At 38.6% G+C, this 16,830-nt stretch overlaps 2 long non-coding RNA genes across 3 annotated transcripts in view; both read right to left on the bottom strand.

Annotated features, from left to right (window-relative positions):
* The window catches only part of LOC130541881 (uncharacterized), a 39,857-nt gene extending 34,070 nt beyond the window's left edge, over positions 1-5,787 (bottom strand). Inside the window, exon 1 of the long non-coding RNA XR_008955963.1 lies at positions 5,610-5,787. This is a non-coding gene — a long non-coding RNA (uncharacterized LOC130541881). The remainder of the gene's footprint in view (positions 1-5,609) is intronic.
* A 6,368-nt stretch (positions 5,788-12,155) lies between these two features.
* LOC123001544 (uncharacterized) overlaps positions 12,156-16,830 on the bottom strand; it is a 590,601-nt gene continuing 585,926 nt past the window's right edge. The window contains exon 8 of one of the 2 annotated variants that reach the window (XR_008955962.1): positions 12,156-14,523. This is a non-coding gene — a long non-coding RNA (uncharacterized LOC123001544). The remainder of the gene's footprint in view (positions 14,524-16,830) is intronic. The other variant, XR_006410538.3, reaches the window with a different exon arrangement.

The raw sequence follows: 16,830 nt of genomic DNA, 5'->3' as shown, positions 1-16,830 counted from the left end.
ATTTGGAAATATTACTGCTTGACCCGATTGATACCATAGCTGTTTGGATTAAACAGAAGTTTGTCAAGGGCTGTAGAATTTATTACTAAGTCTGCTCATTTACCAATTCCATTATACTGATTTAAGGAAGGAAGAAATCTGTACCATCCTGAGATCTGTATTCAAGCAAATCGCTTTTTTATGGTCACCATGGTTGGTTGGAATGTTTGCTTAGTTTTTAGATTGTAATCCTGCAGTATCGTGTAACAAAATATAAAATAGGGCTACCCAGTTTCTATTTCTTTAAAATGGCATAATAGACCCAGATCCATCTAGCTTAAAGGATGGATGGGCGGGCCTGAAAACTAAACAAAACATCCTGGAGTGGGAATTATGGGGGTGACTGTCAGAAGAGTGAGCGCCTTGGAGTCAAGTGTCGAGAGGCAAACTGGAAAGAGGAGGTTGCAAGTGTGAGGACATCAGTGGAAATCCGGGAAGGCTTTGACTGGATAAAGTCAAGCATTTGCCCCCAAGCTTTGGCTCTTGCTGGAGAGCGGGGAAGAAACGGGGCAAGCTAAAGAGACATAAAGAAAAACAAAAAACAACAAAACAAAACAAAACAGAGGCGTGGAGACAAGAGAACAAGAATAAAAGAGAGACTGATGATTACTCTTGCTCTTCAGCCAAGCTAGAAAAAGAGAGGCTTTGTGGAGAAAGGGGGCACGCAGAGCTGTTGAGGTCTGGGAATACAACCAGAGGACCCTGTTGAAACAATGGTTGCTGTAACCATCCCATGGTCGACAGGGGGGATAGCTGAGTAGCAGGAGATGCAGAGGAGCTAAGTATTAGTGTGAGTGCAGGGGAGGAGGGGAAGGGTGGATTTCAAGTGGTAGGAGCCACGTAAGAGCTGGGATGGACATTACAGGGAGGAGAGGGCTTTGGCCAAAGAAAGGAGGGGACCATGAGGTCCAGCGTGAAAATCAACAAGCAGGGCAGACAGAGCTCATTGATGTTCGGCAACAGTTAGGGAATGCAACTCACTCCAGATGGTGGGCTTTTTATTTGAGGTATGAGGAGATATTTAGGACTCATATTCTTTTTTTTTTTTTTTTTTAAGATTTTTGTTTATTTCCTTGACAGAGACAGCGAGAGAGGGAACACAAGCAAGGGGAGTGGGAGAGGGAGAAGCAGGCTTCCTGCTGAGTAGGGAGCCTGATGAGGGGCTTGATCCCAGGACCCTGGGATCATGACCTGACCTGAAGGCAGACTCTTAATGGCTGAGCTACACAGGCACCCCTAGGACTCATCTTCTTTGAAGAGAAAAGGGATATATTCTTCTGGAAGAGTTTTAAGTCAAGAATTAGATGATATATATTTACCACCTAAGAAAGAACACCCCTCAACCGAAATCCAGTGTGCCTTTCTGAGGGTATATGTGTCACTTAGAGGACATTTTCTTTCCTTCAGGGGTGGACAACTTTTTATTGAAGTTGGTGAGATGATGACATGAAGCTGTTCTTGGTAATTACTCACAGAGTCACAGTTTTCGGGGATGTTATTTCATTTAAAAGCAGATGGACCAAGACAGACTTATGAAACTTGGAAGGCCAAGCCGTGCCACCCTGTGATCTGAAAAGCAGACTATAACTAAGAACACACTGTCAAGATTAAAAAAAGCCTGGGGGGACCAATCACAGTTTAAGAAAACATCCATAATCCGAGAGAGATAACCCAAAGAAGGGGAGCCAGCCCTACCGGCAAGATGTCAAAGGAAGCACAATGCATCCAAATGGCAAAGTAACCGCCAAAAGGTCCAAGACAGCTAACGGCCAATATCTCTAGGCCACAGAAGGGAAATGGCAGTGTTATTTTCATTACAAATCCTCCGATTGTGTGGAGAAAGAGTGTGGTTTAATAAAATGGCCATGGAAAGTAACTCTGAAGATAGAGAATGAATCCACCACTTTCAAAGAGCAAAATATCTGGTCTCATCTATAGAGTCAAATAATGAAGACTGTACATAGACCAGAGGGAGGAGAATAACGACTGGGGGGAAAAAAAAACCTTGAGAAAAGCTTCCGTAGATAGTCAAAGGAAGGAAAGAATGCCAAGTGAGAGTAAGGTTTAAGCCCAAACCTCACAAATCTAGTTCATTTGTCAGGAAGGAAGCGGCTGCTCCCAGCAGTGCATGTGGGGGGCCGGCTGGAGCTGCACAGAGGCACCCTTGGATAACCCTTTCAGGATTAGGAGAGGAAGAGGGTGAAAACAGGTACTAATGATGAAAAACCAAGCAAAAGATACAGAAAAAGTGTGTAATGCCAGATGTCACAACTAAAGGAGTGTGAATAGCATGATAAATAGCTGAGAAAGGAAAGAGCTCTTTGAACATTAATAGTGAGGCTCTGGGAAAGTTCTGCTCCCAATACAATCTAAAGAGTATAGATTTTTCAGACAAAGATTTGGGCTCAAATTCTCCAATTCTGCTTATCTGTTGTTCGAAACTGGGCAAGAGCCTTCCATTTTCTCCACCTTGGTTTTGTTACTGGTGAAATGGAGGTCACTGTGTTTACACCACAAGATTCTTGTTAAATACAGTCTTCCAGATGTTTGCAATGATTAATTTCATGAGCATATCTGGAATAATCACTTATTATGAGACTGTCACTGTCCTACATGTTGAATATATAGAAATGGATATGACAAAATCAGTGCTTTCTTAGAACTTAAATATCATAGGAGAGGCAGACCAACAAAAGCTTAATATGGAAGATGTAGAAAGTACTGTAAGGATAAAATAAAATAATAGGAGGAGCGAAGATGGTGCTGGTTTATCAATGCTGCTGGGAATTTCCTGTTAGTAAAATGTGGTAAAATATGTGTACTCGTATGTGTGGATGTGTATTATTACTAGATATATAGTAAGTGAGGGAGTTTCAGTTATAACATATAATGCTATGCCTGATGGTGCCAGAAAATGATACGCTTATATACCATTGATAAATAGGAATGATATATTTTTAGAATAAAGAAAAAAATCCACAGGACAAATTATGATTATTATTTTAAAAGTCATTCTGGATGAATAGTGGGTAAAATACATTGACCCACTCATAAGGTTATGCTGTAGCACTGTGACCAAGTGGGAGAAGGAAAACGAGCTATTCATGGCTGTGCGGGGTGGGGACCATGTGTGGTAAGACCACCTTTCCAGAAAGATCTGCCCTGTTTATTTGAGCGTCTCTGGACTCAGTCATAAAGGTGAGCACGTCAAATGTAAGTGAGACCAGGGTAAAGCTGTTTCTGCTATATTATTCTAAGCCACAGGGTTAAATCACATGAAACGGAGTTTGACAGGATATAATAAAACATAGTGAATATGTGAAATATTTGAGTAGAGCTTGAAGTTTGGGTTTCTGAGTCAGATAGAAGTTTGAATTATGATTCTACCATGTCAGAGACATTAGAACTCAAATAACCCCTCTACTTAGTAAGGAATATCTCGTCAGAGCTGCTTTGAACAGTTGGATCGTTCAACACAAGGTTCACATGAGAAGTAGAAGTAACAACAAGCATAATAAAAGCCACAGTCATGGGGACACTTTCGGCTAGGCACTCTGACTATTATCAGACACTAAGCCCCAGTAGCCTAAACACAGTATTTATTTGCTTTTCTACTGGTACCATTTGGACAGTCCAGGACTGAGATGATAGTCTTTAAAGTCCTTAGAGATGCAGTCCATCAACTTTGCTCTGCCATTTTTGCTGTCTAAATGTTGCCCTTCAGCAACCATCAACTATATTTTCTAGGTAGGACTGTGGTGGAAAGCTGGAAGATAAAATAGATTCCTGTCAGTTAGTCTCCTGTCTCAAAGAACTTTGCCAGATGCTCCATTCATCCATTTAAATCAAACCTAGTTGGCCGTCCCTAGAAGCAAAGGAGGTTAAAACTGTGGTTTGCAATAGGACACATGACCACCAGGAATGAAGCCAGTGCAAAGTTACTGAGGAAGAACAGAGGGATGGATGGCATGGCCATCAGACGGCTCTGGCACAGAGTATGCAAGACATGTAATGGAAAAAAGATTTCAAGGAGGACAATGCCAAAATGTTGGGAACTAACAGGAAATGTAGACAAATGCTTGGGGGATGAAGTCTGCATATTATAGGGGCTGGTCACGTATATTCCACTGACAAATCCTTCCGATTCACTCCCTGAATCTGAATTCAGGGAATCTTTACTCCCTGAAATGGGTCATTTTTGTCAGCACTCCGTGAGGAAGCCAGGAAAACTCAGGACTATTCAGCAGTATAGTTCAGATATGGTGGATAAAGTCTCAGTGTGCTATTATATTTTATATTAGAAAACAAGAGATAAAAGCAATGGATCAGGAAGCTTCAAATCATATCTTCCTCAATCTGGCAAAAAAAAAAAAAGTGAAATTCTGAGGCCATAATCCACTCAAAGTGGTCAGAAGGTAGCACAAACAACAAGATCCTAAATAAAGAAACTAAATTGTGTATTATTCAAGCAAGGCTTATAAACATACTATGAAATTGAATTAACAGGAAGAGTTAAATTATTTTTAGAGGCAGCAGGAAATAACTAGGACCAACTAAATATCATAGAAAACATTTTATACAAAGTAGCAGGTAAAGGCATTTTAGAGTTTCAGAGAAAGAAAACATATCTTTTTTCTTTTAAAGATTTATTTATTTATTTGGGAGAGATGGATGGACGGATAGATAGATAGATAGATAGATAGATAGATAGATAGATGATAGATAGGACAGGAGGGAGAGGGAGAGAAAATCTCAAGCAGACTCCATGCTGAGCACGGACACTAAGATCATGACCTGAGCCAAAACCAAGAGTTGGACACTTAGCCAACTGAACCACCCAGGTGCCCCAAGAAAGAATATTTCTATATGAAAAGTGTGAAAAGGCTAAAACACATGGTTAGTATAAAGTATTCTGGAAACAATTAGTAATGATTCTAAGGAAAGGTGACCACACTATAATTATAAAGAATGTTGTTAACTGAAAAGAATAAAGAATGTTGATTTTGGAGATAAGTGAGATTCTGAAATGTGTGCCTCCAGATTAGTGTGTAAAAGAAGGAAAAGCATGTCTGCCTTTATCTCATAACATTTAAGCACTAGCTTGGTGCTGTGTATACAATGGTGAATAGCTGTGAATGGAAAATGGGAGAGAGAAATATATCCGTGTACCTAAGCTGTTATACAGTAAAATATTTCTGGTGGGAAGTCATGGATATAAGAGCAAGAACTATGGCCAGCACTTGGGCCTCACTGAGAATCTAACAGGAATTTAAAAATTAAGTAAAGGAAGTTGTTTCTGTATGTTAAAATGAGATTAATACAGAAAATCAAAGAATATGCGAATTATTTAAGGACCTCCAGCCCAACAGGACCTGAAGGCACTTTGAAAAAGAACATGCAAATATCTAAATATGAACATGACTTTAGAACAAGTGTTTATCAGGCATGTTTGTTAACCATAGAGGCAAAGATAAAGGAGAGTTTCATAAAAAAAAAAAAAAAAAAGTTGCCAGTCTCCACCCAGACACGGCCCAGAGGCAAGTAGAGGTTTATGCTCTTGGACTCCATACCTGCTGAGGGACTGCAGAGACTTTTCATGGGAGATGGTGCATCAGGCTGTCTTGACATCACACCACTAGCTTGATTGTTCAAATCTGGTTTTATTTCTTCTGATTCTATGACCAACAAATGATCTTCTAATTTTGCCTTACAGCACTGCTCAAACAGAGGGAGAGATTTGAATGTATTATTCCCTCGTTAATAGAAATTCGCATGGATTAACTTTATCTTACTAACTATAAGTTTGGTTCATGTTGATCTGCACTGACATATATTTTTACAACATCCTACCTGATATAACCTAAATACAGACAAAGTATATAAAATGATGAGTTTCACACTCTATAACTGGGAAACAAAGAACGATAATTCTGGGAGGAGAAGAAACCAAGTAGGCGAGCCCTGAGTTTGCTCCAGTTTACTACCTCGAGAGCTTCCAGTCCACACATCAGAGAAGGGATACTCACGTGGGGCCATGCTGGCACCCTGCGCGGAGGTAGTTTGAGGCAGCTGGAAGTCTCTGGACAGAACACCAGTGAGGAGGGAACTACGCAGAGAGGGAATTTCAGACATATACAGAGGGGTGCCTGAAAGTATTCAGCTGAGTACTGATCAGTGCATTTGAGCGAGGAAACTGCTGGAGGCTGGGGGAAAAAATGCCCAAAAGGACTACAGGTAACATGGCTGGTATTCAGAAAGGGTCACAAATAGTGACTATTTCCACCAGCTAGATTAGAAAACTTCAAGATTATACATTGGCAAGAGTACTCAAGGGTTTTGCCTCAGTAATAAGGTATAATTAGTTTTAGACAAATTACTGCCCAACGAATCTTAAAAGCAACCCCTAAAAAGATTAAACAGTTTGCAAGTACCATAACATCATTGCACAGCAAAGCTCAAGAGTAGTTATAGGAATACAAAAGCATCTGACACCACTTAAGGTAAAACTCATATCATCTACCAGTTTACAGTTCTGTTCCACTAAAAATAACTTCACACATGAAGGCAAAATAAAGACTTTTAGACATAGAAAATCTGGAAAACAGAACCAGTAAAGCTGCACTAATAAACATGTTAAAGAATATCCTACAAACACAAGAAAATGACACCACATGGAAATATGCACCTACTCAAAGAAATAAACAGCATGAAAGGATGACTTTATGATTAAACATATTAGATGCTTGCTATTATTTATATCTCTTTAAAAGGGAATTCACTGTTTAAAGAAAGAGAGTGGGGGCGCCTGGGTGGTACAGCGGTTAAGCATCTGCCTTCGGCTCAGGGCGTGATCCCGGCGTTATGGGATCGAGCCCCACGTCAGGCTCCTACGCTATGAGCCTGCTTCTTCCTCTCCCACTCCCCCTGCTTGTGTTCCCTCTCTCGCTGGCTGTCTCTATCTCTGTCAAATAAATAAATAAAATCTTAAAAAAATAATAAAAAAATAATAAAGAAAGAGAGTGATCATAATTTGTGGGGCTTATAAGAGTTGTAAACATAAATTATACGACTGCAGAACCACAAATATCAGGGAAAGTGAAAATATACTTTTGTGAAGTTCTTATTCTGGAACTGTTGTGGCACAGCATCAGCTGAAGGTGCCTGTGATTTTATAAAGATGAATTCTATAAACCCCAAAAGACCCACTAAAATACAAGTGTGTATGCCGAATAATCCAACAAAGGATATATTTTTTTAAAATGAGCAAGTGATCTCAGAGAAGACAGAAAAGGAGGAAAAGGGAAATAAAGAGGGACAAATACAAGACAAATAGCATAATGACAGATTACATTGAACCATATTCACAATCACATTAAGTGCAAGTGGTATAAAATATCATAATTAAAAGACAGAGACTATCAGATTGCAGAAAGGGGGGGGGAAGCCCAATCCAGCTATATACTGCCTACAAAAAAACCTTACTTATTAAGAAACAAATAGGTTAAAATTAAAAGGATGTAAAAAATATACCATAAGAATATGACTTTTAATAGAAGCTGCAGTAACTATATTAATGAGACAACACAGTTTTCAGGAAAAAAAAGTATTACTAGGGATAAAGGAGGTCATTTAATAATGTAAAAAAAGATTAAGTCATCCAGAAGAAAAAGCAACCCTAAATAATAGAATGCTATGGTCTGAATGTTTGTGCCCCCCAAATTCATGTTAAGGTGATGGCCTTTGGGAGGTGCTTAAGGCATAAGGTGAAGCTCTTAGGATTGAGATTAGTGCCTTATAAAAGAGAGACCTCTAGCTCCTTCCACCAAATGAGGACACAGGGAGAAGGTTCAGGCTGTGAACCAGGAAGAGGGCTCTCACAGAACATGACGATGCTGGCACCTGGATCTCGGATCTCCCACCCTCTAGAACTATGAGAAATACATTTTTGTTGTTTATAAGCCGCCCAGGCTATGGATTTTGTTATAGCAGCTCAAACAGACTAAGACACAAAGCTTCAAGATACATGATGTAAAAACTGACAGAACAAGAGAAATAGGCTAATCCAAAATTGCAATTGAGATTTCAATCTCTCTCACAATAACTGCTAGAACAGAAAATAATCAAGGATATCGAAGACTTGAAAAACACCGTTGACCTAATTGATATTTACAGGACAGTCCAATAGCAGAAAATGCATACTTCTCAAGTTCACATAAAACATATTTAAAGAGAAATCGCATTCTGGGCTATAAACCAAGGCTCAATATATTTAAAAGGATTCAAATCATATGAAGAAAGTTCTCTGACTACAATGAGATTAAATGTGAAATCAATAGCATCTATGGAAAATTGCCATTTTTTTCAAAAACCAAATAATACATTTCTAAGTAATTCATGGGTCAAAAGGGGAATCAAAGGGGGAAATTAAAATATATTTTTAACTAAAGTATAATAAAAAATTAACATATGAAAATTTGTGAAATGCTGCTAAAGTGGGGCTTGGGGGCAGGAATCACCTATATAAGAAAAGAAAGCTCTCAAATCAACAACGCCAGTGAACACTTTAAGAAACTAGGAATTATAAAGGAAATTGAACTGAGTAAATTAAAAACAAAAAAGGAAACAAGAAAGATGAGAGTAGAAGTCAAAACCAGAAAATACGAAAATAATGGAAAAAGTCAATAATAACTATATTTTATTGCTTAGAAGCCAGTTATAGGTCCCAACCACACTCAGTGGAAGAAGTTTACATAAACGTAAGAATACCAGGAGGTGGACATTATGGGGATCACATTAGATTCTGCCCGACACAAATTCTGACTAAAGATATGTAGGACCTATACATTGAAAACTATAAAACATGGAGAGTAGATTAATGAAGGCCTAAATAAATGGAACCATATCCCACTTCCACAGGTTGGAAACCTGGTATTATTAATGTCAGTTCTCCTCACATTTATCAACTCAATCCTAATCAAATTTTTTGTAGAAATGAAAAAACTGAAAATTTTGTAAAAAAATGACAAAATTATTGTAAAATTCTTATAGAAATTTAAAAAACCAAAAATATCCAAAATATGTTTGAAAAAGTACAAAACATGAAGTAAAAACTCTGATTTCAAGACTTATTTTAAATCCTCAGTAATTATGACAGTGTGGTATCAGCATAATGATGGATAATAGGTAAATGAAACAGCACAGAGAATCCAGAGATTGACCCGGACATATAGGACAACTGATTTTTGACAACCAGTTGAAAACAATTGAGTAAAGAAAGAACATTCATCAATTACAATGGCTAAAATTTAAACAAACAATCTGGCTAGAACAAATGTGTGGAAACATGTCCCTGAATTGGGTCTCTAATACAATCCTTGTGGGGATTGAAAAATAGTTTTACAGTTCCTTAAAATATCAAGCACACATGGTGTATTGTTCAGCTACGCCATGCTTTGGTGAGTAGCTGCCAAGGGCAATGAGATCACATGTTCATGCAATGACATAGACGTGCAGTGAGCTCTGCATTCACCCACACAGCAGCTTTACTGGTAATACTCAAGTACTAGAAAGAAACTGAATGTCTTTCAACGAGTGCATGGCTACACTGACTGTACACCATGGAATGGAACCAAACTCAGCAATGAAAAGACTGAACACACATGAATGAATCTCAGCATAATTATTTTTAGTGAAAGACACATACAAAAAAAGAGTGTAATTGGATGGTTTCATTTCTAAAACTTCCAGGGAACATCAACTAATTTAAAGGGACAGAAAACAAGTCAGTGTTTGGGGATGAGGAGGAGTGGGGATGAATTACCAAAAAGCTTGAGGAAACGGGGTGATGGATGTGTTCGTTGTCTTGATTGCGGCACTGGTATCAAGGGCATGTACATATCTCAAAACTGATACAATTGGACACGTTAAGTATGTGAATTATGGCACATCCACTACACCTGAATAAAGGTGTAACAAGGAGTTGAAATACTCACCAACAAAGAGACCCACCGTTGGTAACCTGAAAACAGTCTTTTTCTGAGTCCGCAGACTGAGGCTTGAGTATTGGATTAGGGGAAATTTTCAAATCCCGCAAGAAACACGCTGGATTTGGCCGGATTCCTGGTCATCTTTCCAGCGCTCTCCACTCCCCTCTGAATCCTGGCCTTCATGTGTAAGAGATGTTTTTTCTTTTTCTTTGAACTTGCATAAACTCTAGGAAGAAACTTTAAGGTGCTACATAACCAAGTACTGGTGTTAATTAGACAAAGCCTGGTGCTTATTTATAGCCTGTAAGACTGTCACTTCTGATCAGGTTCTTCAGCAAAAATAGCTAATTGAGTAGAATGGGTCACATTTTCCTGCAGTGGTGTTTTCTTCCCCCTTTGTTGCATTGTTTACAAATAGTGTTGTTAGGGTGATATTTATATTTTGAGTTGAACAATAGTCTAATATTGAATCACTTACTTCATATTATGCCAGACTTATATATTTAGAATCCCAAAGGAGAAGATGCCGTTATTTATTTATTTATTTATTTATTTATTTATTTATTTATAATTCTTTGATGGAAGTATCGTTGGCAGACAGCATTTAGCCTCAGGTATACGACACAATGGTTCTATAAGTCTACACCTTATACTCTGTTCACCACACATATAGGTACCATCCATCCCCATATAACACATTGCAACATCATTAACTCTATTTCCTGTGCTGTTTCCCCCATCCCTGTGACTTACTCATTTCATCACTGAAAGCCTATATCTCCCATTCCTCTTTGCCCATTTTGTCCATCCTCCACCTCTCTCCCCTCTGGCAACCAACAGTTTGTTCTCCGTATTTATGGGTCTGTTTCTGCTGGGGTTTGTTCATATTTTTTTTTTTCTTAGATTCCACATATAAGTGAAATCATATGGTATTTGTCTTTTTCTGTCTGACTTATTTCACTTACTATCATACCCTCTGGGTCCATCCATGTTGTCACAAATAGCAAGATCTTATTCTTTTTTATGGCTGAATAACATTCCATTGTGTGTGTTGTAAGATCTAATCAACTAGTTGAAGCTTTGTGTTGTTGACTTGCTGAATTATCTTAAGGCCTTGTGCCTAGAGAGATAGAGCAAACACATTTACCCTGAAGTGTTCATATTGGGGAAAACATTCCCAAACACTGAAATAGCCTGTCTTAAAATAAGACATTTATAGTGTGAATACTCAAGGCTTCTACAAAATTACTTCTTTGATCTCTGTGAAGGAAAAACGGGACACATGGAACTCAAGGTAAATGATGGTAAGCCGAGTAACAAATTATAATGGGCCCTCCAGACATCTCTTCGCAGAGCAATAATCTCAGGGAAGTGATTCCTCATTGACTCCACGGAGTACTGCCACTCAGATGTTTAGCTCCTCTGGCTAGAGTGATTTGCCTAAGAATGGGCGTATAATCCAACTCTGGTCCATCAGCTTCTTTCCCTGGAACTGAGACCCTCAGCGGACATGAAGCTTACGGACCAGGACCTTCTAGAAACCATGTTTCCTGCTAAATTGCCTACAGTTGAAGAAAGACACAGAAACATGTGAGAAGGGATGTGGAGCCCTAGGCCCACTCTGTGTGGACCTGAAGCTGCTCCGTTCACTGTGTCTCTAATGATGGCTTTTATAGATCTTCATTTCTATGTTTTCTTGCTGTATTTTTGAGAGCTTCCTCTCTGTCAGCTTTTTCCTTTGTATTATTTTTTTATTTCAAATTGGTTTCTGGTATTTACACCCAGATTTTCTAGATAATGTGGGCCATATCAACAATATTTCAAAATGGAACAAAGAAAACCTAAAGCAAGGTTTCTGGTGATGAGTCACTTGTCATTCTAAGCATTTTTTTAAGAGTAATTTGCACAGAAGTTGCTGATGACATAAGAGTGTGAGAATCACCCAAGCTAGGTTCCTTTTCAGCCACAGAATCATTAAGGAAGCAGGCCAAACTGGATTAGCCAGCACCCCTGGGATTCTACACTTTCTTTCTCATCTGCTCACTGGATCTCCACTTTTTATTTTATTTTATTTTATTTTATTTTTTTATTTTATTTTATTTTATTTTATTTTATTCTGTTTTATTTGTCAGAGAGAGAGAAAGAGAGAGAGAGAGCGCAAGCAGGGGGAGCAGCAGGCAGAAGGAGAAGCAGGCTCCTCACTGAGCAGGGAGACTAATGCGGGACTTGATCAGGACCCCAGGATCGTGACCTGCACCCAAGGCAGACACTTAACCGACTGAGCCACCCAGAACACCCCTGGATCTACACTTTAGACTCAGCCTCCACCTTTGGAAGGAAAGGTGGCCTCAGAACTGGCTCCCTTCCCCCTTGTGTGCAGGGGAACCGGGCAGTCTGGATTCTATGCTTTGCATCTTCACTCATACTGCTTTCCCTACTTTGAAACCCACTGTAATCCCTGGATATCAGTCTCCATGGACCCTCAAATCAAAAAGACAGCCTATCCTGCTCTACTTCTGTGTTCAGGCTACAAAAGACCTCTTGGACTCCCTGTTTTCTGGGGAGGGGCTTGAACCGTAACAAAAATGGTATCAGGGCACCAAGCGCTCCTACCAGCCTGCAGCAGGGAGCAGAGGCACATGTAAGGTGTTACAGTGGGTTACAAATAGATACCTGATAGACAGGTACTGAGAAAGGAGGCCGGGAATACGATAGAGTACAGGCGATACCCCTGGCAAGACATGTTTCTGGATCTTAACAGAGAGGTCACCATGAGATAATAGGATAATCTGCTAGATGCTGAAACACCTGATTTATGAATTGTACATTGTGTGAGATATACTCATGACTCATATGTGTGTATATATATATACACACACACACATATATGTATGTATGTATATATGTGTGTATATGTCTTAAAGTTTAAAGTTAAAATTTAAAAGTTTAAACTTAAAAATATAAATATACACATAGAAATACATGCCAGAAGGAAAGCTACAGATATTTATCCAAATTTGACTTTGATTCATTTTCCATCTGAGATTTTTACTATGTTCACTTTTGTATTTTCACATGATACAAGTAGCTTTAAACATAATTAGAGTGCTTGACTTATTTTAGAATAACTATTTTTTCAATGGTAAATCCAACATTAAACAGAAAAATTCTAAAAGAACAAATAAAGGGGGAAGATAGCATGTTGAGTGGTTAATGTGGTAATCATGCCCTACTTCATTATCAGAACATTACAGTGTGTCATATTCTAAGAGTCTCGTGGTAAGATCGATTCGAGGATGTAGGTTAACGCCTAGATAAGGGTTTGCTAAGCATCACCTCGCCCCTTCATTGAACGATTATGGAATACAGGCGAATGTTCTCTACACTAGTTTACATCTCTGGTTTACTTCCTCACAGCTTTCTGTATTCCTTTGCAACCTATAACAATTTTAATTAACTTTCTGCATAATTATCAGCTTAACATTTGCCCTTTTTCCTATATGAAAGGATTGTGTTTTTTTTAAAGATTTTATTTATTTATTTGAGAGAGAGGGGGAGAGCATGCAACCATGAGCAAGGGGGAAGGGTAGAGGGAGAGGGAGAAGTAGACTCCCCGCTAAGCAGGGAGCCTGATGTGGGACTCAATCCCACCGACTGAGCCATCCAGGTGCTCCTAAAAGATTGTTTTTATAGATCCATATTTTTCCTCCATTGTTTTGTTTATTTTCCCTGTGCATGGTGGGACACAGAATGGGTGCTCGATACCTATGTGTCTCAGGACTTATCAGGAACATTGGCAGACACGGCCAGCATACAGAGAGAACTCAAACAGGAATTGAGGGCTAACAGCAAATAGGTCAAACTTGCTTGGATGTATGAGTCTGGACACCAACTTTCTAGCGCAGAAGGGCATACAGCTAGGATCAACAAGCAAATATCACAGAGAACTATTCATTATGAAGGAGAACTTTCTGAGTTCATCCCCAGATGAAATAAAACATCTGGGACCTCATCAGAGAATATGATCAAGAAGACTGGCTCGTGGGAAACTGGAGATACACAGGCTGAATCAAGGCATGTCAGCATAAATAAGTTAATACTGCTGAATTAGAGTTTATAGAATACATTGAAGCCTGAGAAAATGAGTGAATAGAAATAGAAACAAAAAAAAGTTCAAGAATTAAAAATGGTGCCTGTGGAGGTCACTATCACTTTTGAAGGGATCAGATTTTTCTACCAAAGAACTGCGTGAGCCTCTGGAGACAGATGCCATCTACACTCGTGGACATTTGGGAACTAGGCTAGAGATGACATTCCGGGGTTCTGTTCTCTGCTCTGTCATCTGCTAGTTTCATGGCTTAGATAAATGATTTTACCTTGCTGGGTTCGTATTTCCTTACCTTTAACATGAAGAAATTGAGATGATCTGTCTTTCTGGGACTATGCATCTTATGACAAATAATGGAACCAATACCTCCGCATTTCCCCCTGTGCTGTGCTGGTGACAGAGACAACGATGAGGAGAAGATTAGTGGAGAGAAGGGGAAGCTGATGAAGAGATATAAATGTTTCCTATAATCCCAGAAATTATGGGATCACGGAGAAATGGTTCACTTTATTGGTTGCTTGAATGCACAAAATGTGCACTGTAATAGCACCTTCTCAAAGTTTATGAGATTTGTTATTTAATTTTTTAGTTAAACTAATAAGCCAAAATATGATTTTTCAGAATAGGCATTTACATTGATTGGAACCCGTAGCTTCGATGTTGGTCACTGTTGATCAGTGAATGTAAGGAGTCGGAAGTAACCAACAATTCATGGAAATGCATACCCCAATGGCTTTCAGAGTTCTGTAAATTTCCATATTTCTAAATAATAGATTCACCTTTATTTGCCAATACATTTATTTCTTTATCTATTTTTAATTGTGGCTAGAATACTTAACGTGAGTTCTACCCTCTTAAAAAAATGTTGAGTGCACAGTACAGCATGGTTAACTACAGGCACACTGTTGTACAGTCAATCTCTAGAACTTGTTCACCTTGTATGATGACACCTTATACCTGTTTAACAGCAGCCCCTCTTTTTACCTTCCCTTATCCCCTGGCAGCCACCATTCTAGCTTCTACTTCTATGAGTTTGACTATTTTAGATACTTCATATAAGTGGAATAATGCAGTGTTTTTCCTTCTGTGACTCAAAAAATAAAAATAGAACTACTTTATGAGTATAAATGCATTTTAGATGACGCAAAAAGACTGACACTTCTTCCCATATATCAGAAATAGTCATCAGTGTGTGTGTGTGTGTGTGTGTGTATGTTTTGATTTACCAATCCAATCTGTGACTGGCTTCGTTCACTTAGCAAAGCATCCTCCAGGTTCACCCTTGTTGTCATAAACGGCAAGATTACCTTTTTATAAGATGAAAACTACTCCACTGTGAATAATTCCATTGTGTATACATAGCTCACATTCTGTTTATTCATTTATCCATACATGGACATTTAGATTATTTGTATATATATATTTTTTTAAAGATTTTATTTATTTATTTGACAGAGATAGAGACAGCCAGCGAGAGAGGGAACACAAGCAGGGGGAGTGGGAGAGGAAGAAGCAGGCTCATAGCGGAGGAGCCTGATGTGGGGCTCTATCCCATAACGCCGGGATCACGCCCTGAGCCGAAGGCAGACGTTCAACCGCTGTGCCACCCAGGCGCCCTTAGATTATTTGTATATTTCATACCTTGGCTCTTGTGATACTGTTGCAATAAACATGGCAGTCCAGATACTTCTTTGAGAATCTGATTTCAATTATTTTGAATATACACCCAGAAGTGGGATTACTGAGAAACTGGATATTCATATTCAAAATAATGAAAGTGGACCCTTATCTAACTTACACAAGAATCAACTCCAAATGGATTAAAGAACTAAATGTAAGACCTGAAACTGCAAAATTCTTGGAAGAAAACATAGGGGGCAATTTTCATGACATTGGTGTAAGCAATTATTTCTTGGAGGTGATACCAAAAGCACAAGCAATAAAGCAACAATAGACAAGAAGATGCATCAAATTAAAATGTTTCTGCCCAGCAAGGAAAATAATCAACAGTGAAAAGACAACCTATGGAATGTAAGAAAATATTTGTAATACATTTATCTGATAAGGGAAAAATTTCCAAAATATAGAAGGAACTCCTACAACTCAAAAAAACCAAAAACCAAAAACAAAAACAAAAACAGAAAAAACACAATCTGATTAAAACTTGGCCAAAGAGTCTGTATAGTCCTTTCTCCAAAGGAGACATACAAATGGCAAGTTATGCAAAGATGGCCAATGTCACTAATCATCAGGGAAATGCAAATCAAAACCACAATAAAATACCACCTCATACCTGTTAGGGTGATTATTATCAAAGAAACAGAAGAAGTATTGATGAGGATTGGAGAATTTAGAACACCTGCACACACTATTGGTGGGAATGTAAATTGGTGCTGCCATTATAGAAAACGGTAGGGATGTTCCTCAAAAAATAAAAATAGAACTACTTTATGAGTATAAATGCATTTTAGATGACGCAAAAAGACTGACATTTCTTCCCATATATCAGAAATAGTCATCAGTGTGTGTGTGTGTGTGTGTATGTTTTGATTTACCAATCCAGAACATATCGTTGACAAGTGAGCAACATGTGGAAGATGGTATTTCTCTCTCTCATATACATGCGTGTATATGTATGTGTGGCTTCCATTATAGATGGAAGGAAAACAAAACCACTAAACTAAGAATTAAGTGACC

This window comes from Ursus arctos, unplaced genomic scaffold (genome assembly GCF_023065955.2).
Source record: "Ursus arctos isolate Adak ecotype North America unplaced genomic scaffold, UrsArc2.0 scaffold_27, whole genome shotgun sequence".
NCBI classification, from domain to species: domain Eukaryota; kingdom Metazoa; phylum Chordata; class Mammalia; order Carnivora; family Ursidae; genus Ursus; species Ursus arctos.
Note: the sequence above shows the minus strand (reverse complement) of the source record. Positions and strands in the feature narration are given on the sequence as shown.